This window comes from Cyanistes caeruleus, chromosome 2 (assembly GCF_971803275.1).
Source record: "Cyanistes caeruleus chromosome 2, bCyaCae1.hap1.1, whole genome shotgun sequence".
Classification (NCBI taxonomy): domain Eukaryota; kingdom Metazoa; phylum Chordata; class Aves; order Passeriformes; family Paridae; genus Cyanistes; species Cyanistes caeruleus.
The window spans coordinates 75,519,895-75,539,456 of NC_141702.1; the positions used below are offsets into that span (position 1 = coordinate 75,519,895).

At 44.1% G+C, this 19,562-nt stretch overlaps 1 long non-coding RNA gene across 1 annotated transcript; it reads left to right on the plus strand.

The window, feature by feature from the left end:
- The first annotated feature begins 371 nt into the window (after nt 1-371).
- LOC147654932 (uncharacterized) lies at nt 372-14,244 on the plus strand. Its single transcript, XR_015283455.1, has 6 exons — nt 372-501; nt 1,840-2,016; nt 4,467-4,550; nt 6,211-7,018; nt 7,221-9,833; nt 10,345-14,244. It is a non-coding gene; the product is annotated as an uncharacterized LOC147654932 (long non-coding RNA).
- The last annotated feature ends 5,318 nt before the right edge of the window (nt 14,245-19,562 follow it).

Sequence of the window (19,562 nt, forward strand, 5' to 3'; positions counted from 1 at the left end):
GCTATGCCACACAGCAACAAGGCTTCATCTGTTTCACAAACTTCTTAAAGTTTGTAAATAAAGTTAAGCACATCCCTCAGCTCCTTGCTGAGGCAGGGAGAGATTAGTTACAGCATTAACTCAGCTCCACCAAGGTGCACCTTTATTCCTCAGAGAAAAATTGCAGGGCTCCCTCCTCCTTTTATGTATTGCAGTCCGTATATGTAGAAAGACTTCAATGTACAGCCTTCCCTCTTCACTAAAATGATAATAAAATAAAGTGTAACTGTACTAAGTGACAACAGTGAGAAAAATACACCTCCGGATGCTCGGGGATACGCAGACACCAAATTCCCATTGAAACTGTCTAGCTAAAAAACACTCCTTCACTCAGATAGTTTCTGCACGGTCTTTGGTTGCGTCAGTATATCACCGCTGCGGGAAATCTCTGCCCATGCTCAGCAGTTAATTAGGACTATCTCAGCCTGTCAGACTTGACTGACTCGGCTGAAAAATTTTTAGGTATTTGAGCGCTCCCAGTTTTCTGGCTTCTTAAACCATTTCCCTGCTCGAGACAGCTGCGTTTCAGCAGAGTCAAGGCCCTGCCTCACCCCAGCTAGGAAATGGCGCTGCTTGCCTGAGCAGAGCGAAGCTTCGGGCGGGTGCTGTGAGGCCGGAGCGGCTCCAGGAGGGCGGGACGGTGCCGCCAGAGGGCGCGGACGGGAGCGGGGCCGGGAGCGGGGTTGGGAGCGGGGCCGGGAGCGGGGCCGGGAGCCGGGCCGGGAGCGGGGCCGGGAGCGGGGCCGGGAGCGGAGTTTGGGAGCGGGGCCGGGAGCCGGGCCGGCAGCGGGGCCGGCAGCGGGGCCGGGAGCAGAGTTTGGGAGCGGGGCCGGGAGCCGGGCCGGCAGCGGGGCCGGGAGCCGGGCCGGGAGCCGGGCCGGGAGCGGGGCAGTGAGCGGGGCCGGGAGCAGGGCCGGGAGCGGAGTTGGGAGCCAGGCCGGGAGCGGGGCCGGGAGCCGGGCCGGGAGCGGGGCCGGGAGCCGGGCCGGGAGCGGAGTTGGGAGCCGGCCCGGGAGCCGGCCCGGGAGCCGGCCCGGCTGCTCCAGCCCCGCTAATTGGCCTCGCAGGCTGGCCTCGCAGCGCGGCGCTCCGCCGTGGTTATGCAGCTGGTTACAGACTGGCAGGCAGTTTTTGGCATTTATTGGTGCCCTGTGACACCTAAATTATCATAAGGTCAGAGAATTCATTGAACCCGAGCAGCACTTAAGCACTGTTAGGCTCATTTGTGGCTATTCAGACCAAACAAGTTTTTCAGAGGGAGGCTATTGGCTCCAGGTAAAAAAATTAATGCAAAGAGCACAAAAAGAAAGCTAGGCTATTTTAATAAGTTGTCTTGCAGCTGCAGGGATGGGCAGGAGATAATTCCAAACAAGTGGCTTGCTGTGCCAGCTAAAGGAGTCCCTGGGAAGCTGATAGGAGATAATCAACAAGGAGACACCCGTGCTACATTTTTTTTCTGCTGGCTTTCCTCTCTTTCCACCTACTGTGTGTATCTTACTGATCTCAAAGCACTAGGCTGCAACAGCCACCTTTTTAATTTCGGTATCTTGAGGGAAACATGACACTGAGCTGTTAATAACCTCACCTGTCCGTGTTAACACAATCATTGCCTTTTTCACTATCCCAGCAGCAGCAGGAAATTAGCAAGCAAAAAACAAAAAACAAAAAACAAAAAACAAAAAAAAAAAACAAACAAAAAAAACCACAACAGCCTAATGTAGACCCAAGAAACATAAATCAGCTACTCTTGGAAGGTGATGTTGAAGCCCAGGATGTAAGAGGACCCTCTCTGTTCTGCAGGAGGAGTGACCCGGTCCTGGGAGGCAGCCAGGATCACCCCTCCTGCCCTGCTACCGGGGCAAAGGGGACAGCGAGGAGGTGGAGGGAGGGATTCCAAGGGAACGGGCAGTGGACGATGAGATCCATTTCCTCTGAGTCAAGGGACATGCACAGCTGTCAGTGCGAAGGTGGAGACAGGTAAATGACAGGCTGGGTTCGCTCTCTTCCCAGAGCAGCAGCAGCCGAGTCAAAACAAGCACAGCCAGAAACACGAAACCCTGAAACCCCGCCCCCGCACACTCGCTCACATATATACACACATCATAATTCATGCTACATCAAAGCAGTGATTACCACAGCTTCCTGGCTGTCTTTTTCTGTTTATTTATGGTGCATTACACATTTTAATGCTATTCTCATACAGCGGCTCAGCTGCCACTGTTCTGTATTTGGGTGGGGAATAAAACCAAACCAACAAATGGCTGTAACATAAAGTATGTTGTCCCCTGGGAACAAAGGATAAACAAATGCTCAGCATCTTCCAGGGAGCAGTGATTCAGAGTTATTAATAGCATGACTCCCCCTCCCCATTTCAGTCTGGCTCGTGGCTACACACTTCAGCAAGGGCTGGGAGGGGTGACAGTGTGCAGGGGAGAAGGGCCAGAGATGTTTCTGAAGTGACCTGTTAAGCCCAGCTGGCTTCAGAAGAGTCCTTACATCATCCTCTGTCTCTGTAATCATGTCTAGCTCTGCGCTGTTGCAAGGTAGTAGATGGAAGGGGGAGGGCAAAGGTTTGACATCGGCCTGAGGAGAACTACCAAGCTCATGTCTTGCTTGAAGCTTGGTTCGAGCTGATGGTAAGAGATCACCTACTAAAAACACTGCCTGCTACAAGGTCACAGCTGATTCCCTTTTCTCCCCATCCTCATAAGGTAAGAAATGGGGACTTGGCTTTATTAATTTATTTAAGGAAATCACAGTCAGCTCAGACTAAGTCGAATTTAAGATTTATTTCTCCTTGCTGTCAACCTTACTATCATTTCCCCTTGAAGCCTGAGTTCTCATTACCATTACTCTCCTTGCAAAATGCAAGTCATTCTGTTTATGCCATGGGAAAAAATATATAATCTCTTTAAGTGCATTGACAGTATCAACATAAAACAAATAATACTGAACAGGCAGCAAAAACAGACGCCATTGTGCCAACAGTCCCTGCTGTGAGAGACACACAGACCGCCGCTGTGCACCTCCTGCTGTACCCTAGTGTGTAGGAGTGACACTTCTAAAAGGCTCTTTTTACATCCCTTAATAATCCAGCCATCCTTGTGAGTTCACTGCGGGCACCATGCTATCAGCAGAGCTTTTGCTGTAATAAACTGCTCTTTTATACACCCAGTGACAGTGTCCGTGAAACATGCTGCAAATATACCCAGGATCCCAAAGCCCTCGCTGCACAGGGCAGGGGAAGTGAAGCTGTGCCCTTGGTGCCAGTTTACCTTGGCCCTTAACTGCAAAAAAGAAAGAAATGCCATCTTTCCTATACTCTATTCACAAAGTTTTTTCTAAGGGATCCTCAGCTCAGAACAAAGGGTCTGACAGTTTGTGAGGGGTCTCTGTCCAGAAGAAATAACACAAATAAAAAACTCTTATTGATGGAAGAAAGCTGCAGGCACTGCTGGACACCTCAACCAGAGAGCCAAGGCTGAAGGGCCCCAAACCTCATCACGAACTTCTTGTCACCCAGTCCCTCCTGCCACCCTGCTTGCAGAAACTGTTGCAACAACGAGGGGTAGCCTGAAAGGGCTGAGCCTTGCATCACTTTTTTTTTTTTTTTTTTTTTTCAAGCTACTACAGTGACATGTATGTTCCAAATTTCACAGAGTTGCTGAACTTCATTAGTTTATAAGCATCTATGTGGCTGCTTTTATACATACACATACATACAATGGCAAGGACAGATTACATTACAGATGTTGACCTCATGCACAGACATAAAAGAAACCTCTACTCATGCTGGTAAGACTACACTAGATTTACAGGGTAAGGAGTGACAAAGTGTGACAAAGTGTCTGGAGTGACAAAGTGTCTGGATGAGACAACCTACACAGAGTTAAGTTTCTTACATACTTGTCCCCTCCTCTGTCTGCATACTTCTGCCACACCAAATGCCCTTCCCATCCCTTCAAAGATGTGAAAGGCTTCCAAAGAGGAGAAAATACTTCATATGGAAGTTTGTGTGGCAGCACTAAACGGGAAAACTACAACAGAACTCAAATGCCAGGGAGCCTGAAGGGGAAGTCGCTATGGGGACTAGAGAGGGGGACAATGATGTCCACCGCTTGCCCAGTCTGGACCATACCAGAATAGGGGAAGTAAAACAGATTCCAGCCCCTCTGAGGAACAGTCCCTAGACAAGGCACTGGAGAAGAGCACATTTGAGCCTCCCAAATGCCCTCAAGGGGAGCTCTGGAGTGTGGGCAGAATTGGGTTTGCACTGGTCCTCGCCAGGCCCGCGTTTCATGGGCCAGTTAATCCCAGACGGCATGTGCTAGCTGAGGTGGGATGGTAACACAATCCACATGGAGGGATTTCATACAGAGAAAGAAATGCTGCTGCTATGCCGTAGCATTTATAATGGGTATTTTTAGCCCCCAGGCTCGTTGCACATGGGCAGCAGCCACAGCACTGAGGAGCATGTGGTAAAAGAGCTCCAAGGAAGCTGAGGCGACCAGGTCAGTAATGCAGGGCTTCAGCAACAAAATTATAGTTCTTACGGATGTGTTTTGCTAGAAGAAGACAACAGCTGAAAAGATTTGGTGGCTATAGGTAGTGCCTCTTGGCTCAGAAATTTAGTTGTAAGCTAATTTTTTTTTAATGTTGCTTTACTATCTGCAGCTATAGTTCTCACATCACCAAAAGCTGTGGGGCAGGGTAAGCTGTTGTGTTTTTGCATCTGATCTGCTCCCACTCACCACAGAAATTAGAAACATCTTAGGCAGCTCTTTTGCTATGTTGCCATGTCCTGCTGCAGCTGCAAATCAAATTAAAAAATGTTTATTTTGTCCTTAGTCAAAGCTGAGGTGTATAAGAGACTGTTTTATTATTTTTGTTCTATTGACAAATCAGGAAAATGCCATTCTGATTATAGTAAATTATTTTGAGTTTCTTGATGGAGTAATTCAGACTAAACTATTCAACCCAAAATGAAATGTTTGCTTCATTCTCCAGGTGTTTAGTTCTCTTGTTAAACTTTGTTTCCTTCTTGTTTAGGTCCCTTTTGAAATGAAAAATGCCATTTGGACACAAAAGGTCCAAAAGTTTCATTTGGTAAATGTCAAAACAAAGAAATTTCATGGGCTATTTTTTTAAGTGCTATTCCATTAAAGACTGCTGAAACAAGAAGTTTCAAACTTTTTAAGATTGTTTCTTGTCAGGCCATTTTTGGGTTTTTTTTGATTGAAACTCCATTTCAGGAGAATTACATCTGCTAAGTACATTTCTAATCCTAAATAGATTGTAAAACAAAAGGAAAGTAGAAGAAAAAAATGAGAACATCAGTCCACTTTCACTCAGCTAAGCTGTGGCCTTTTCTTGCCACATGAAAGGACCCCCTGAGAGCAAGCAATAGGGATTAGTAGTCCTTGACAGATACTGTTCTTTTTTGAAGAAAGGCAACTTCTCAGGGAGAAGGGAACATGCAAGGGCTGAACTGGTGGGGCTGGTCATATTACTTTGTAGGACAATCCTGAAATTAGCAAGAAAGCACTGCATCTAGAAATATTTCTGTCCTTTATCCCCATGACCGATTGCACATGCTTTGCAAACTGCCAATAGCTGTGTAGGCAGTGGCACTCCTGTCGCAGGGAAGGTGTCTCCATTTCCGCAGAGATTTGTTTGCTGTATCATGACCCTGCAGCATGATACCAGCTACCTCTCAAATCCAGACTTGCAGCACTTTACCGTGAGGAGTGAAGTAATCTGGAGTCCTGACATGACAATCCATATTCCCTACTCTGTACATAAAATGTTTTGTTGTTTACAGCAGAAAAAAATAAGTGTAAGAACATCATCCTGTAGCCAAGGCCTTTTAGTGACTTCCAGTGAGGAAAATTTATGATTAGAGATAATCATAAATAGTTGCCTGCTATTGGGTCCTCTCTCTTCCCTGTCCCACTCTATCCCCACCTGACGCACATCCCAGCAGTGATTAAACCAACAGGAATTAATCAAATCTTGTGAAAGAGAAGTATGCCTGTAGTTTCCCCTATGTGACAGAATAATACAATCAACTTCAGAAATAATTTTTGATTTCCCATATAACAATCTTCTGGCCAAATAAGCCACTGTAACATGCAGGCAAATTCAGAATATTCCCTCGACTTCATCTTTCAGCTTCGAAGGTGCAGGCGATGCATTCCCTGAATGTGGCATATCACAAACTAATTCTGGGAAAAGTCACAGCGATTTCATCTTAGACGATCACAGATTTCTTGCTGACCTGAAAACCTGAGTAAGGACCTGTGTTTTGCACAATTCAGGAAAATTCACAGCTTCAAGGAAGGGCAAAAAGTGAAAATCCAGAGTGGGAAGAAGATGCTTACAAATTCATCTGAAATACAAGAATTAACACTGATCAAAATGAAATATCCCTTTCCACCTCTCCCTATCCCTGGTGTCCCATCGTGAGGGGCTTATCCTTCATTTCAAGAAATTGTTTTTGGGGAAGCAGGACCAGCTCCGGGCTGCCCCGCTGCTGCTCCTGCTCTGCCCTTTGGGATGTGCTTGCCACCAGCCGGGACACACAAGCCATCCGTGAGGCTGTGCCCACATGGCAGCAGGGCTTGGCTTTGTATTTACTCCCTAGAGCACTCCTGCAGCAGTCACCTCAGCCATGCATCTCATTAGGACGCGATTAATTAATGAATGAATTATGGCACGGCGCTGCTGGGTACTGCTCTGCGCCGAGTGTGAGCAGCTCGGGGGGCTCCCAAGGGCTGCAGGGGAAGCAGCTCCACGTCTACTCGCAACTCAACCAGCTGTCCTGCAGCCTGAAAACTTCTCTAGAACCTACTGGCAAAAAGAGGAAGAAGAGGACAAAAAGCAGCTAAAAAAAAAAAAATTAAATGAAAAGAGATCCCAGAAGCAGATGCAAAATCTGATAACAAAGAAGACGAGTTCATCTGGAATCCAAGAAGTAGGTGTAAGTGAAACATTAAAACTTTTACTTAAGAAAATTGATAAAGTTTTTATTAAACATTAATTGGAAAGACTGAAGTCTGTTCCTCCCCTGATGACTATTAAACAAAATTAAATATTTTTCTCCCTTTAATGTGATTGGTAGGGGTTACTTTTAAGGTTAACTTTTTGCCCCTTTACACATGGATTTTCGGTGGTTTACACAGGATAATCACAACTGGCATTTCACCATGGTGCCAGGCACTTCACAGAGGCTTCCCAGAGAAATGTCCTTCTCCTTTCCTCAGAGGGGCAGAAAGAGGTGTGAATCTGGCTACAAACTGTCAGTGCTCAGACTACCAGGCCAGAGTCACGTTCTGCTGCCTGTGTACTGCATAATCTTCAGTAAGTCATTTAATATTGAAAACTATGCATAAAATTGCCACTGGGATGTGGGTTTCTCCTCAAAATCAGGTGTGTATGTGGAGTGGTGAGCTACCTTCAAAACTTTCCTTTATAACAGAAAAGTAGTCAAATGCTAATCCAAAAGATGTATAGGCAAGGGGGAGGGAGAGCAGATGGGAGGGAAGGGGAGACATGGAAAGGGGAGGTTCATCTGGTCCTTCTCTCTCATAGCATGATGGCAGAGTTTAGGTTGAATGGGCCTTGTAGGTCTCCAGTCCAAACCCCATTCAAGCATGGCTAAATTTAAACTTAAAGCAGGCTGCTGAGGCCTGTCCAGTTGAGTTTTGTCTGTCCAAGAAAGGAAGGTGCGCAGCCTTGGTGGGCACTTGCTTCAATGCTGTACCACTCTCACATTGCTCTTTTTTTCTCCATACTCAGTCAGAATTTCACTTACTGTAACTCAAGGTAAACACAACTATCATTTTTCTCTGATGCAGCAGCAGGCACACAGCAAGGCAGCAAAGCCCCATGCCCCATTACTGTCTGTCCTGAACCACCTCCCTAGATGATCCCTTGATGAGCCTAGATGAGCCCTTGGAAACCCAGTGTGCTGAAGCATCATTTTTATCCAGGACTGGATGTGACAGGGAAGTCTGGTCCTTCAGAAAGGCTGGGGATGTACAATAATCCTCCTAGATCTCTTTCAAGAGAGCTCCCAAAGGCTTATCTCCAACAAGGAAACTGAGGCAGCCAGACCCTATCCTGGGGTGCCACCTGCTTCCTCAGCCCGTGTGAGAATACACTGTGTTCCTTGGCTGGAAGTCTCTTGGGAAAGACACAGCATTACTTCATTTTCTAGAGGCTTGAACATTCTACCTGGTCATGGCCTTTATCAGCCTCAGCTCTTTATAAAGTTATTGTTCACATACTGTAACTAATTCCTTTTGCTGAGTTTCACAGCAAATACAGCTTCTTGGATACTTGTTATGCCAACTCTGTGAATGCTGGATTTGCACGTAAGGGAAAAAAATCCATGGATGGATGGTAGGTAAATTAAAAATGAGAGCTACTCAGCAACAGTTCTGGACATGTGTAGGCATTTCTGTGTGGTGTCTGTTTTTGCTGGCAAAGCAGGAAACTGTGAACATACTTAAGGTTAAGAAAATGCACATGGGCAAGGCATGGTGTTTTGGAGTGGTTTGACCCAAACCTGTGATTAAACAAAAAGGAAACATCATTTGAAAACCAAGTAAAGGATCACTATGATATTCAGGGACCTGGAGGGAGAAATCTGCTTTCACTTTTCCGGGCATTTTGCCTGTCAAATTATGAGCTTATTTGTGGTGCTAAATGCTTTGCTTGTGTCTCAGAAAAATACAGGAACTGCTGGCTTTCTTTTTTTATTTATTTTTTTTTTTTCCAGTGGAAGAGAGAAGTCGTTAATGATCTCAAAGGTTAAGAAATTGGCTCAGTCAGAAGCCAGCACTCCTTTATTTATTCATCAGCTGGGCTCTGTGTGGGCTCCCAACATGCAGAATTCCCCACTTGACTGCTCGCCTTCCCCCGAGGCTTCTCTGCATTTGTCTGTGTGTACACACAGGCAGGCATCAACCTGCATATAAAGGAAGATTAGTTTGCAGTCAGCGACACAGGGCCAAAACTGTGATATGGTTCAGCCACAGGCAGGTGTTCCAAACCAAACATGTTCTTTTTGTTTGTTTGCTTTTTTGTTTGAGCTAAACCAAACCCTGAATTGCACTATATGCCCAAGGACTTCAGAGATGTTCAGTTTAAGCACAGGCACTATGTTTATATGTCTGTATCTCCTAGATCTGTATAAAGGTGGTGTGGTCAGGGCCACTGACCACCCAACCCGTGTTCCCCAATATGGAAGCAACTATTCCCAAGGGGACTGGCTTAGGAGTGAGAGATGGCTGCCCAGAGTTGCCCCTACATAGAACCTTGAGTCTCACGGTCTTTAATGTCAGAGTTTACAGCACAGTGTCATGCAGGGATTCAACTTTGGAAAGGGCTTTGTTAAACTCAAAATTGAACACATCCCTGTTTAGCATTTTTCTGTCTGTGAAGCCACAGGATGCCCCAGGGCACTTGGAAAACCTCTTTCCAGTTCATCAGGACCAGCCCTGATCCTGATGTCCTGAGTCCACTCCTGTTGCTTCTGCTGTGTGAGCTCTGTTTTGGCATGTGCAATTCCTGGAGCAGGTGGGAAGGCTCAGAAGAAACACAGCTACTTCTTCCTTTCTGCCCTGTTTTTAACCTGCTGCTTCTGTTGAAGGGAAGTCTCTGAAGTGTGAATGTGTGGCAATAACCCTGTGGAGGCGCTTAACCTCAGTCCTCCCATGCAAAATGGTGAAGAGCCTCTGGACCAGGTCAACCATTCATCTCCAGTTCTCAGAGATTTTGTTTGAGGACAGGTGAGTACATCAGCTTAGAAAATTCTATCTATTGAGAGCTGAAGGTATTACCTGCTTAGGCAATTGCTTAGGCAATTAGGTGTAATGAATTTTCCTCTACAGTGGTAACCAGAGAAATCAAGAATCAACTCTGCCTGATTTTCCATTCAAACTTCTCTTCAAGGAAGCGCATGAGAGGGAAAAATGGACAAAATTACAATAAACTTCATTCTAAGCATTGTAAGCCCTTTACTTGGCAGGCCCCTTTCCATTTCTGTTTAGTTTAAAATATTCATCCTTCAAATATAAATAAATAAATAAACAAATAAATAAAATTAAATGGAGGTATGGAGCAAACTCATTAAAAATACAGGTTAAATTTCAGTGCTTGTTTGTGGAACTGAGTACAGAAAATGAAAAAGTGTTCTGGCAGAGAAAGAAATGCATTTATTGAGGTATCATGCAGTAGCAGTGCAGGAAGGCCTTTAATGAGAGCATGTCCCAGTATGCTAAGTAGTCCTTATCTACACAGGAAGTTACGTTTCGTGACACCTTCTGAAATCTAAAGACACAGAGACAAAGCACAGTAGCATCTCTTTTACCAGCAAAAAGTAACACACCGAGAAGAGATCAGGCCTTGTACCTCAAAGCTGAGAGCGGAGCAACTTGAAAAAGCTTGTTTAGCCTGGCTTACCCCCTGCTGCAGAGCTACGAGGCAAGTGCCCATCTCCTCAGGTACATGCCAACACCTAATTCAGATGCCAGCTCAAAACATCCTCTTGCATAGGTCACCCGTGCGCTATAAGTTTGCTATCTGAAAAGCCTCTAGCATTCAGTTTGTGCTAGATAAGTAATAATAGCATTAATGGACTAAAATATTAACATAAAAGACTAACTGTTGTAATTGCTTCTTTGTATGATTCCAGCTAACAGCATCCTCTTTTCTCGAAGGGAGACTGCTTTGAAAGGATCAAGAGCAGCTCTGCAAAAGTGGGAGGAAAGGACATTTATATAACAATAAGCCTTTTCCCCCTTAATTGTCTCAGATGGCTGAACAGTCTTCTCCTGCATTTGGTGACATCTCTTAATAAAAACATTAAAAGGATAAGCATAGGCAGCTCCATTTCCAGTGATAGGGTGGTTATGAGGCCAATGACAAACTTCATTTTATAAAACCTCCTTGCTGAAATCTGCCCTATCTCAACGTTTATCAGCTTCTCTGCTTTATTGTCTAGTTAAAATGGAAATAGCCTATCTTCAGCTCTTAGTTATCAAGCCATGTGTATGACAATGTCAACTGACACTAGTTTTCATAAGCTAAAAAAGCTGCCCTGGGGTAAGCAGCAGTGAGACCAATCAGATTTAGTGATTAATATTTCCTGCTTCAGAAACGAAAGACACACATGAGTTTGAAATTAAACTTCACCAGCAAAAATGAATTGAGAGAGTAGCTGGACAAACATCAAATTTCTGAATGAAGGACCAATGGCTCAATTCTTAAGTGGCATTTTCCATCAAGTCTTCTGGTTGTGTTAGATAGACAGAGCATTAAAAATTAGAAAACAGGGTTACCAAACCTATTCCCTGAGCCATTAAAAAAACCAAAAAAAAACCCCAAGAGGCAGGCCTGCTCTTGGTTCTTGCACAGTAATTGTTTGCATCACCTCTCGCCAAAAATTCTTCCTCTCTCCTTTCAGCTTGGATGTGTTCTTTAGGATTCCTGCAGAGTTCCCAGAGTGGCTCTGAGAAATATCACACTCTCTTATCCTGTATTTTTATTCCTGTCACCCACCAGCAGCTTTCATTTCGCTTTGCTTGCCTGGCCACCTGAAGGAAACGCTTACAGTCTTTCAAACCAGGCTCACAGTGTTTGACTGTGAAGGTGTTACATCAGTGCTAAACCAGTGCACCATCAAAATAGAGCAATTCAGCTAATGAACAGGCAAACTCCACATGCTGGGTTCATGCCGTTGACTTTGGTATGCTAATGCTGGATATAACAGAGACTTTCACTGGCTTTACTGTCTCTTGCACAGTTTTATTTTAGAATATTTACTCTCTAAAGATATAAAAAGAGGAAAAGCCTTTCCTGCCTCAATTTTCCTTGTAAGAGCAGTTCTAACTAAGAACTGTCACAGAGTGAAACACTCCTTTATTCATATATAAAACTATCTTATAGCTTTCATGACACTTGCTTTTCCTTGGCCCTTGTACGAGGAGGAGAGTGAGGAGGAATGTTGTGGCTACCAGTATCAAGTACTATAGCTAAGGTTCCCCTGATATTTCTGGCTTAGAGTTGATTTCTCTTAAGCCAGATGTAGAAAAGCCTTTGAGCCATTGAGGTCTGATGGAACAGCAGTGCCAGAAAGGTTAGTCTTTTCTTTCAGCTCAACTTCTGGGGTTCCATTCTGTCCCCAAGCCACAGATGGGTGCAGAGCTGTTGGATCTTGTCACACAGGAGTCTCGTGGAAAGGCAAACCTGAACATCTCTGCTCCCAGGACAGAGGCTGTCAGAAAATCAGAGCTCCGAGTGAGCTGCTAGCTATTTGTTCTCCCCAGAGTTCTGGATTCCAAGGTAACCCTGAGCACTTCTGGAGCTATAGAACACCATTACCAGGAGCTAAGATGGTACTTCACAGCATGATGAGGCTTTCTGAGTCAGAACTTTCTAATAAAACAGAAAGCCAGGTCCAACAGGAGAGGTTTGGAGACAAAGAAGCCTTTGAAGTGGGAGTGAGCAAGAACAAGTGAGACACAGTCCGGGTGGCAGAAGAGAATAAAGAATCCTGCTAAATAATGAAAACTCTGAGAGTGAGAGAAAGGCCTGTCAGAAGAGAAGGAAAGAGACACCAGGCTTAGAAATAGGAAAAAACAAGTCACTAAAAGCAGGGGACAAAGCATTAGGAGCCAAAAGGGGTTGAGTAGGGCACTGAAATGAAAGAGACTGATTTATGGAACTTGAAAGCACAAGTAAAACATAAAAGCCCAGAGACATTCCATCCCAGGTAACCCCACAACTGAGGTTTTGAGGTTTCACAATACAGGGTGCAAAATATTTGACTTGATTATCAAGAAATTTTTAAAAAATTCTTGGTCACTGACTTTTTCCAGAAGAAGTCAGGCCTATCAGTTTGAAATACAGGAGTGTTGCTTTATATTTTTCACGGTCTATTTTGGCTTGTCTCTGGCATTCTATCACACCCAAATTTGATGGCGTTTCTTCAATATTGCACTTTTTGGTGGGTAGATAGCCCCTGAAGTGAGAGAATGAAATCCTTTTGGATCTGGTTGAGGCATGTAGTTACTTTGAGTATTTACATTGCTCTGAAATGGAGGAGATGATTGGAGAGGGATTGCATCATACAGACACATCTGACAAATTAATATATTAAGGGACAAATTTTAAGTCCAGATCACAGGTCACGACTTTCAAAAGTGCTTGGTCTGCATTTGGACATGTAAAAAAGTGGACAGATTTTTTTCATGCTTCAAAACTTACCTCCAGAATTAGAAGAAATGTTCATTTATGGATGAGAAAGGTTTATAGTGAATCCTGAAGGTCACTGTAAATTAGAAAGCTGGATTCCTTTTCTCTCCATCATATGGTCTTAGTCCCTCTAATTTATACTCCCTCCCTACAAAGGATTAGCAAATAGATTAATTTTATTTAAATGGGTTGTCAAAACGCAACACAGTCAGCTTCAGCTCACATGTTTCAGCTCAAGAGCAGAAGCAGTCCATGCTGAGAGAAAGCCACACTACCAGTAGATCAGAGCTTTCAGTCAGGACCATGGGGATAGCTTTGATAACTTTACAGTTAGTTCACTATTAATGGAAGTCTCTATAAAATGTCTCTCCCACATCCCCGCTCTCCCCTCTGCCTGCTACCTGTGGGCTCTGTCAATTCTGATATCTGACTGCTCTCACAGTTCATCTGGCTAAGGGAAAAAGAGATTTTTTGGGGAGGCGTGGATGTATGCACACCTCCTTGTGTGCACACACAACACATGGCTTGTGAGCCTCCACCTGCCAAAAGCAGCTTTTCATTCTCAGCAAGATAAACCCACAGCAGAGTTCAGAAGCCATTGCTGTTAGACAGTAAAAGGGCCAGTTCAAATCTGTCACTCCATCAAAGCACGGTATTCCCCCCAGCAAAGGTCACTTGGAGAGAAGATATGAAAGTGATTCAATACTTGAACTTAACCAAAACGCCAAGCAACTTATTTACTATGCACTGACCCTGCAGTTACCTCATCCACAGCACATGCAGCTCCCACTGGCATCAGCTGGTGTCATGAGCACAGATAGAAAAATTATTGCTGTGATAGGGGAATGCATCGGGAACATTTCTGTGGTTTAGTTTTACAAAACCTGTTCGCATCTTTCATCACTTTTTATAAACATTAATAAAGTATTGTGTGGGACTTTGAAATACGTGCTTTTATTTCCATCCAGGCATATCTAATGCTATTTCTCAAGGCACAGCAAGTCAGGCACAGACACCAAAGACATGGAAGAGTTTTTCAAGCTGTGCTCTCACCTTGAACAGGAATGGTCACAGTGATGCTCTGAAATAAATTCCACTCTGAGTGATCATTTGCTTAAAAGTGAGAAATAAGCAATTTTTCTTTCCTTTTTCAAAACACCAGAGGCCAAAGGGACAATTTAGAACTCCTCTTACACTTGATCTTTTTCAGTTCTCAAGAAAGCAACTAGTTCAGAAGGTAAAGAAAAAAACTGATGATCCACATCTCTCAAAGACACACTGTCATTATCGGCATTGCAGAACCACTGCATGAATCACTGTTTTGTGTCACTGCTTATACACAGCTGTGCTGTCACCGTGAAGAATTTTTCTGTGCATCAACATCCAAATCTGGATTAAAAGGGAAACCCAAACAAATTCATCTATTTCCTTCATGATTCACCCACTTGTCACCATCATGCCTGCAGTGCAGGGACAGAGAAGAAGGAGAGCAAAAAATAAAACCAGCAACCCTGAATTATGGAAAGCTGAGGTTGTTTCACAGCTAGAAAACAATCATAACCTCTTGCTTGACTCTGGGGTTGGTAATGTGAATTTTTTTTAAAATTATGATTTTGCCCAAACGAAGTTTATATTTCTAGTATAAAATGACCAAACTGCCTGCCTGATGTAAAAAGCTATTTTCTTTCTTTTCCCTCCTTTCCCCCCCCATCCCACATCATCTGACAGCACTTGCCTCCGGTGCCTCAACAGTAGCTATGACTGTGTCTTAATGAAAAAAGATGTATAAAATATTACCATAACCTCAGAGGCATGAGTAAAGCCCTTATTAGAATTCAGGACCTACAGCTGGAAGGGGGGCTCGGGCCGGCAGATAAAGTTAACTATTGTTAGCTCACAAGTGGCTCAGACTTCCTGGCAACTGCAGTGAATTACTCAGCCCTTTATGCAGGGTTTCAGAAACAGTTCACTGTTTCACAACAAAAAAGGCATTCAGGCCGGGAAAGATGGTCTCCCAGGGCTCTAGAAAGCTAGCTTTAAGACAGTGAATGGACACTGGAGCCTCCTAAGTGAATGACCACTGTGGGAAAGGGTGGTGATGTCAGCCTGAATGCATTTCCAATGGTTTTGTCCCACTTTTCATTGCTTTTGCACTCTCCCTCACTCTTTTTCTCTGCCTCAAGCTGTCCCCTTCCTGTTCTTTTCAGGCCATTATATTAAAAGTTTAGAGCTCGCATGCACACGGATGGGAGGGCCCGCTGCAGCATTGCTGCCATGGCAATGCTTCTCCGCACTTTTGTTTCATATTAAAAAAAAATATTGGGGAGTATTGGCAGTGGGGGGAGCTGAAAAGGGGAAGAAAAAATGAGAGGTGGAGGGACAGGAGAAGAGGGAGCATCAGCATCCTGCAGCCGCTGGGGCTATGAGACGGGTGAGGGGAGAAAACTGGGAGCACAAGGAGGGGAACTGATGAAAGCAGCAGGGATTTGGGGTCCTTTGAAAAACAAATTTGTAATCCTTCACACTGCACATGTTTGAAAGGATCGGCACTTTTGAAGGCCTAGAGAAGAATTGGAATAATGTTCTTAGCTAAGCCCTCGGAAAGAACAGAGACGTGCTTTGGAAAACATACCCAATTACATAAGTTTATCAAAAGCTTTCAAAGGCTCCTCTGTCTACGAGCAAAAGGGGGGAAAAAATAGTGGAGAAGTGAAAGAGGGAGAAGGCTCCTAAGTGCATTTACCCATGGTAGCGAGTGAACAGCAGCTAAGCCGACATACTTCAAACCGGTGTGGCCCACCGTCCCAGACCTCCCCGCTGCCAGCAACATGCAGGATTCCACCAACAAGCCCTGGAAAGCCTTTGCAAAAACCAGATGGACTTGTAAGTAACAAGGGAATACGGAGCGAGGCACTCGGTACGCACTCGCTCCTTGTAAATAAAACCAAGAGTCCCCTGCCAGCAAGCCCACCTGGTTTGCTTCCTGCTTTCCGTGGAATACTTGCTATTCATACGGATAAATGTATGCAGGCTTGGCTAAGCCTGTCCTGAGGCAAAATTATAGGATAACAGCATTGCTCAGAGATGGAGCATTAAAGCTTAGCCCACACTAAGTTCTCAGTCTGCAGGGGTTTTTTGTTTTTAATGTGTCTAAGAATGCAGATGTACGTGCTGCACACACAAGTGTGTGTTAGCAGCAATCCCCTCGTGAAGGCTTTCCTGCCCTCTGCCTGGGCTGCAGCCCTGTTGCAGCGAGATTATTTTGCTGATGCATAATTGGCACAAATACCCAATCTTGCTGCAATAACAGTAGCAGAGACCAAGACAGTTTGATTTCCCATAAAACAGGTGAGGAGAGATTTCTGGCTTCACCTAAACTATCTATATATCTGTCCTTTCTGTTACCACCCCCAGCCAGGCAACTCTTCTGCGCAGCCAGAGGTAAAAGCACAGCACAAACAATGTGCTGTAGTTTTGCCATAGGGTAAATTCACTAAGATCAGCCCTGTACCCGCTATGAGGCCCAATTCAGTAAGTTTTCATCTGGTAAAAGTTACGAACCTTGTCTACACTTGTGTTTTTATTGTATAATAATTCTTGTGTATGGTAAAAGACACAGCTTTTTATGCTTTAAAAGGAAAGCTCTGTGGCTCTCGTGCTAAACACAGGCTCCCTGTCTCAAGGGAGGATTTAACAGGGAGGTACTTTCACCACATTAGCTGTTGTCTGGAGAAAACCAAATCAAACCCTTACACCATAGCTTAAGAGGGCAAACAAAAACCCTACCTTTTTCAAAACTATCAGCATGTGCAGAACCACCTGCAGCTAGACTCAAAATATGAAATTCCTTTTTTGATCTGATGAGGAGATACGTGCACCAGAGCTCCTGAGGTCCTTCTGAAGGTTCCTGTTACGGGGATGATCCACTAAGCATATTTCTAACCAATCTTATGAGATAAAGTGAGGGACATTTATTTACCTAAGGCAGTATTTCCTCCTCATTCTTTTGCTTAAAAAGATTCCAACACCTTATTTTGTTCTGCTTCCATCTAGCAGGGGACTTCAGGTCTCAGATCTTGTCCATGTGGTAAAACCCAAAGACCAAGGAAAGCTTAGGAGGCTGTGATTTCCTGGGTGGTTTAGGACAGTCTGTGGTTAAACTGCTGCTGAGGGGCACTCAGCCCTGGACACAAGTTGTGCCTTTGCTTGTGGAGGGTAAGCTTATGGTTCCTGATGGCAAGACAGTCTCCAATGAACCTACCCTGACTGGGAATTCCTCCCTTAGACATCTTTTGCTTCCTGGGCTGGTGCAGGCTGGTGCAAACAACATTAATACAAACATAGCAGTTAATTATAAACCAACTCACTGGCTTCAATAAACTTACAGAGTGCCAACAGGAAAGTTTCTTTATACAGATTTCAGCCAAAATAAAAACCAGCAGGTGATACAGGTGTTTCACTATCATCAATCAGGTGGACATGCCCACTGAGAACTTCTGTGGTCTCTGTGTCTCCACAGCTGCAGGGACTGAGCTGGTTATTCTTTGACCCTAGTGCCTTTTACCTAAATTGTTAATCCACTAAAGATGAATAGGTGTTAGGAAAAGCACCACTGGAATTTTAAACTGCCTGCCTGAGGTGTTTTCTCTCCTCAGCTTCCCTCCTCTTGAGTTTTCTGACTTCTCCATTTAATTAGTTCTCTTCTGATCTACAACGGGTTTCAATGAACAATTTAAAAATATTTGTCAATGTAAACAGTTGAAAAAGGAAATTATTTTTCAGGGCTTTTTTTATATACTAAGAAAAAAAAAATAAAAACCTAAAGGGCACAGCTGTTTTCTTGGTAACCTCTAATTTCCTACTCTGGTTCTAAGTATAATGGGTCAGATTCTTCCAACTCCTCTGGAGCCCAAGGTGCAAGGCCCTCCTCTGCCACCCAGCCCTGGCAAGCCCTCACGGGAAGAGATGCTCTTTCTTGGGATGAAACGCCTCTGAGATGAAGCTATCCGGGAAAGATCACCTAGAAAAACACTCTTTCCACAAACCCCAACAGAAAAATATTTTGCTCTGTTTAGAAGGCCCTTCTCTGTTTGAAAAGCCTTGGGTTTTCCACATAATTGCTGTGATGTACCAACAATTCCCTACCATGGCGCTTGGGAAAACCTCTACTCTGAAGCTGTGAGGTGTCATCTGCAGCAGATATTCACCTGGAGATATCTGCTCTGGAGATATTCATTCAGGTTTGGTGGTAAATATGTGAATGAGTAGAGGTTAATGTTTTGAAAATTTGAGTTACAACAAAATTTTTTCACAGAACTTTACTGTTATAAGAAGTGTCAGATTTTATATTTTTAATTTTTAGTCTTGATTTTAGATGAAAAAAAATGTGGAACTATATCAAAAGCCTGCAGAACAGAAGGTCCCATCTGCTGTCAGCTCTGTTTGAAGGTTGTCTATAAGTCGGACTGTCTTGTCTGACACCAGGCTTTTAGTAAGCAGCCAGCGTCACTGTTTTCTTTCACTTATCACAAAAAGGTTCATACCATTATGGAGTTCCAGTCATTTAAGATATTGGTCTAAGAAGGACAGAATGTCTCAGCTAAATTTCAAAGCACAGCTCAGTGAAATAGGCCCCAAAGTTTGAGTTGGATAAAAGTCATAGGAAATAAACAGTTATGAAGGCAGAAGGCCAAAGCAAGATTTAAAAGGCTTTTGAACTCTATCCAGACAAAATCAGGGGAAATTAAGATGCTTTTACAAGACCTGGATCCTGGCAGGTATATTTTAAAGTAGTGTCTCCTGAAATCTTCTTTCTATGCTTCGATCTCTCACAGCTTTGCTGTGAACATGGTTAATATGGTTTTGAAAATAAATATTAAGGATTATAATCTACCTTCTTTCCTTATGGCACATTCCTATCCCCTTGTATCTAAGTTTTTCATAGACACTGTTAAGTTTATTCTGTCTCCATCCCCCTCTTTACCCTCTGGGAGCTGAGGAAGCAGGCTTTTCCAATTTTCCATCAGGAGCTACTAAAACCTCCTTCTGGCAAAGATTAAGTCTCTGTCTGTTGTCTGCAGCTACCTTCACTTACAGAAGGCTTTTCTCCCTCTCCCCTTCCTGGTTTTGGCTGTGGTGGAAAAGTTTGACCTTCCCTCTAAGCCTTTCCTCCTTCCCTTTCTCATTCTTTATCCTCTACACAACACCATAGCTGATACTTCTTTTCACTTCAATCCTTCTCTTATCTCTCCAATTCCTCTTCC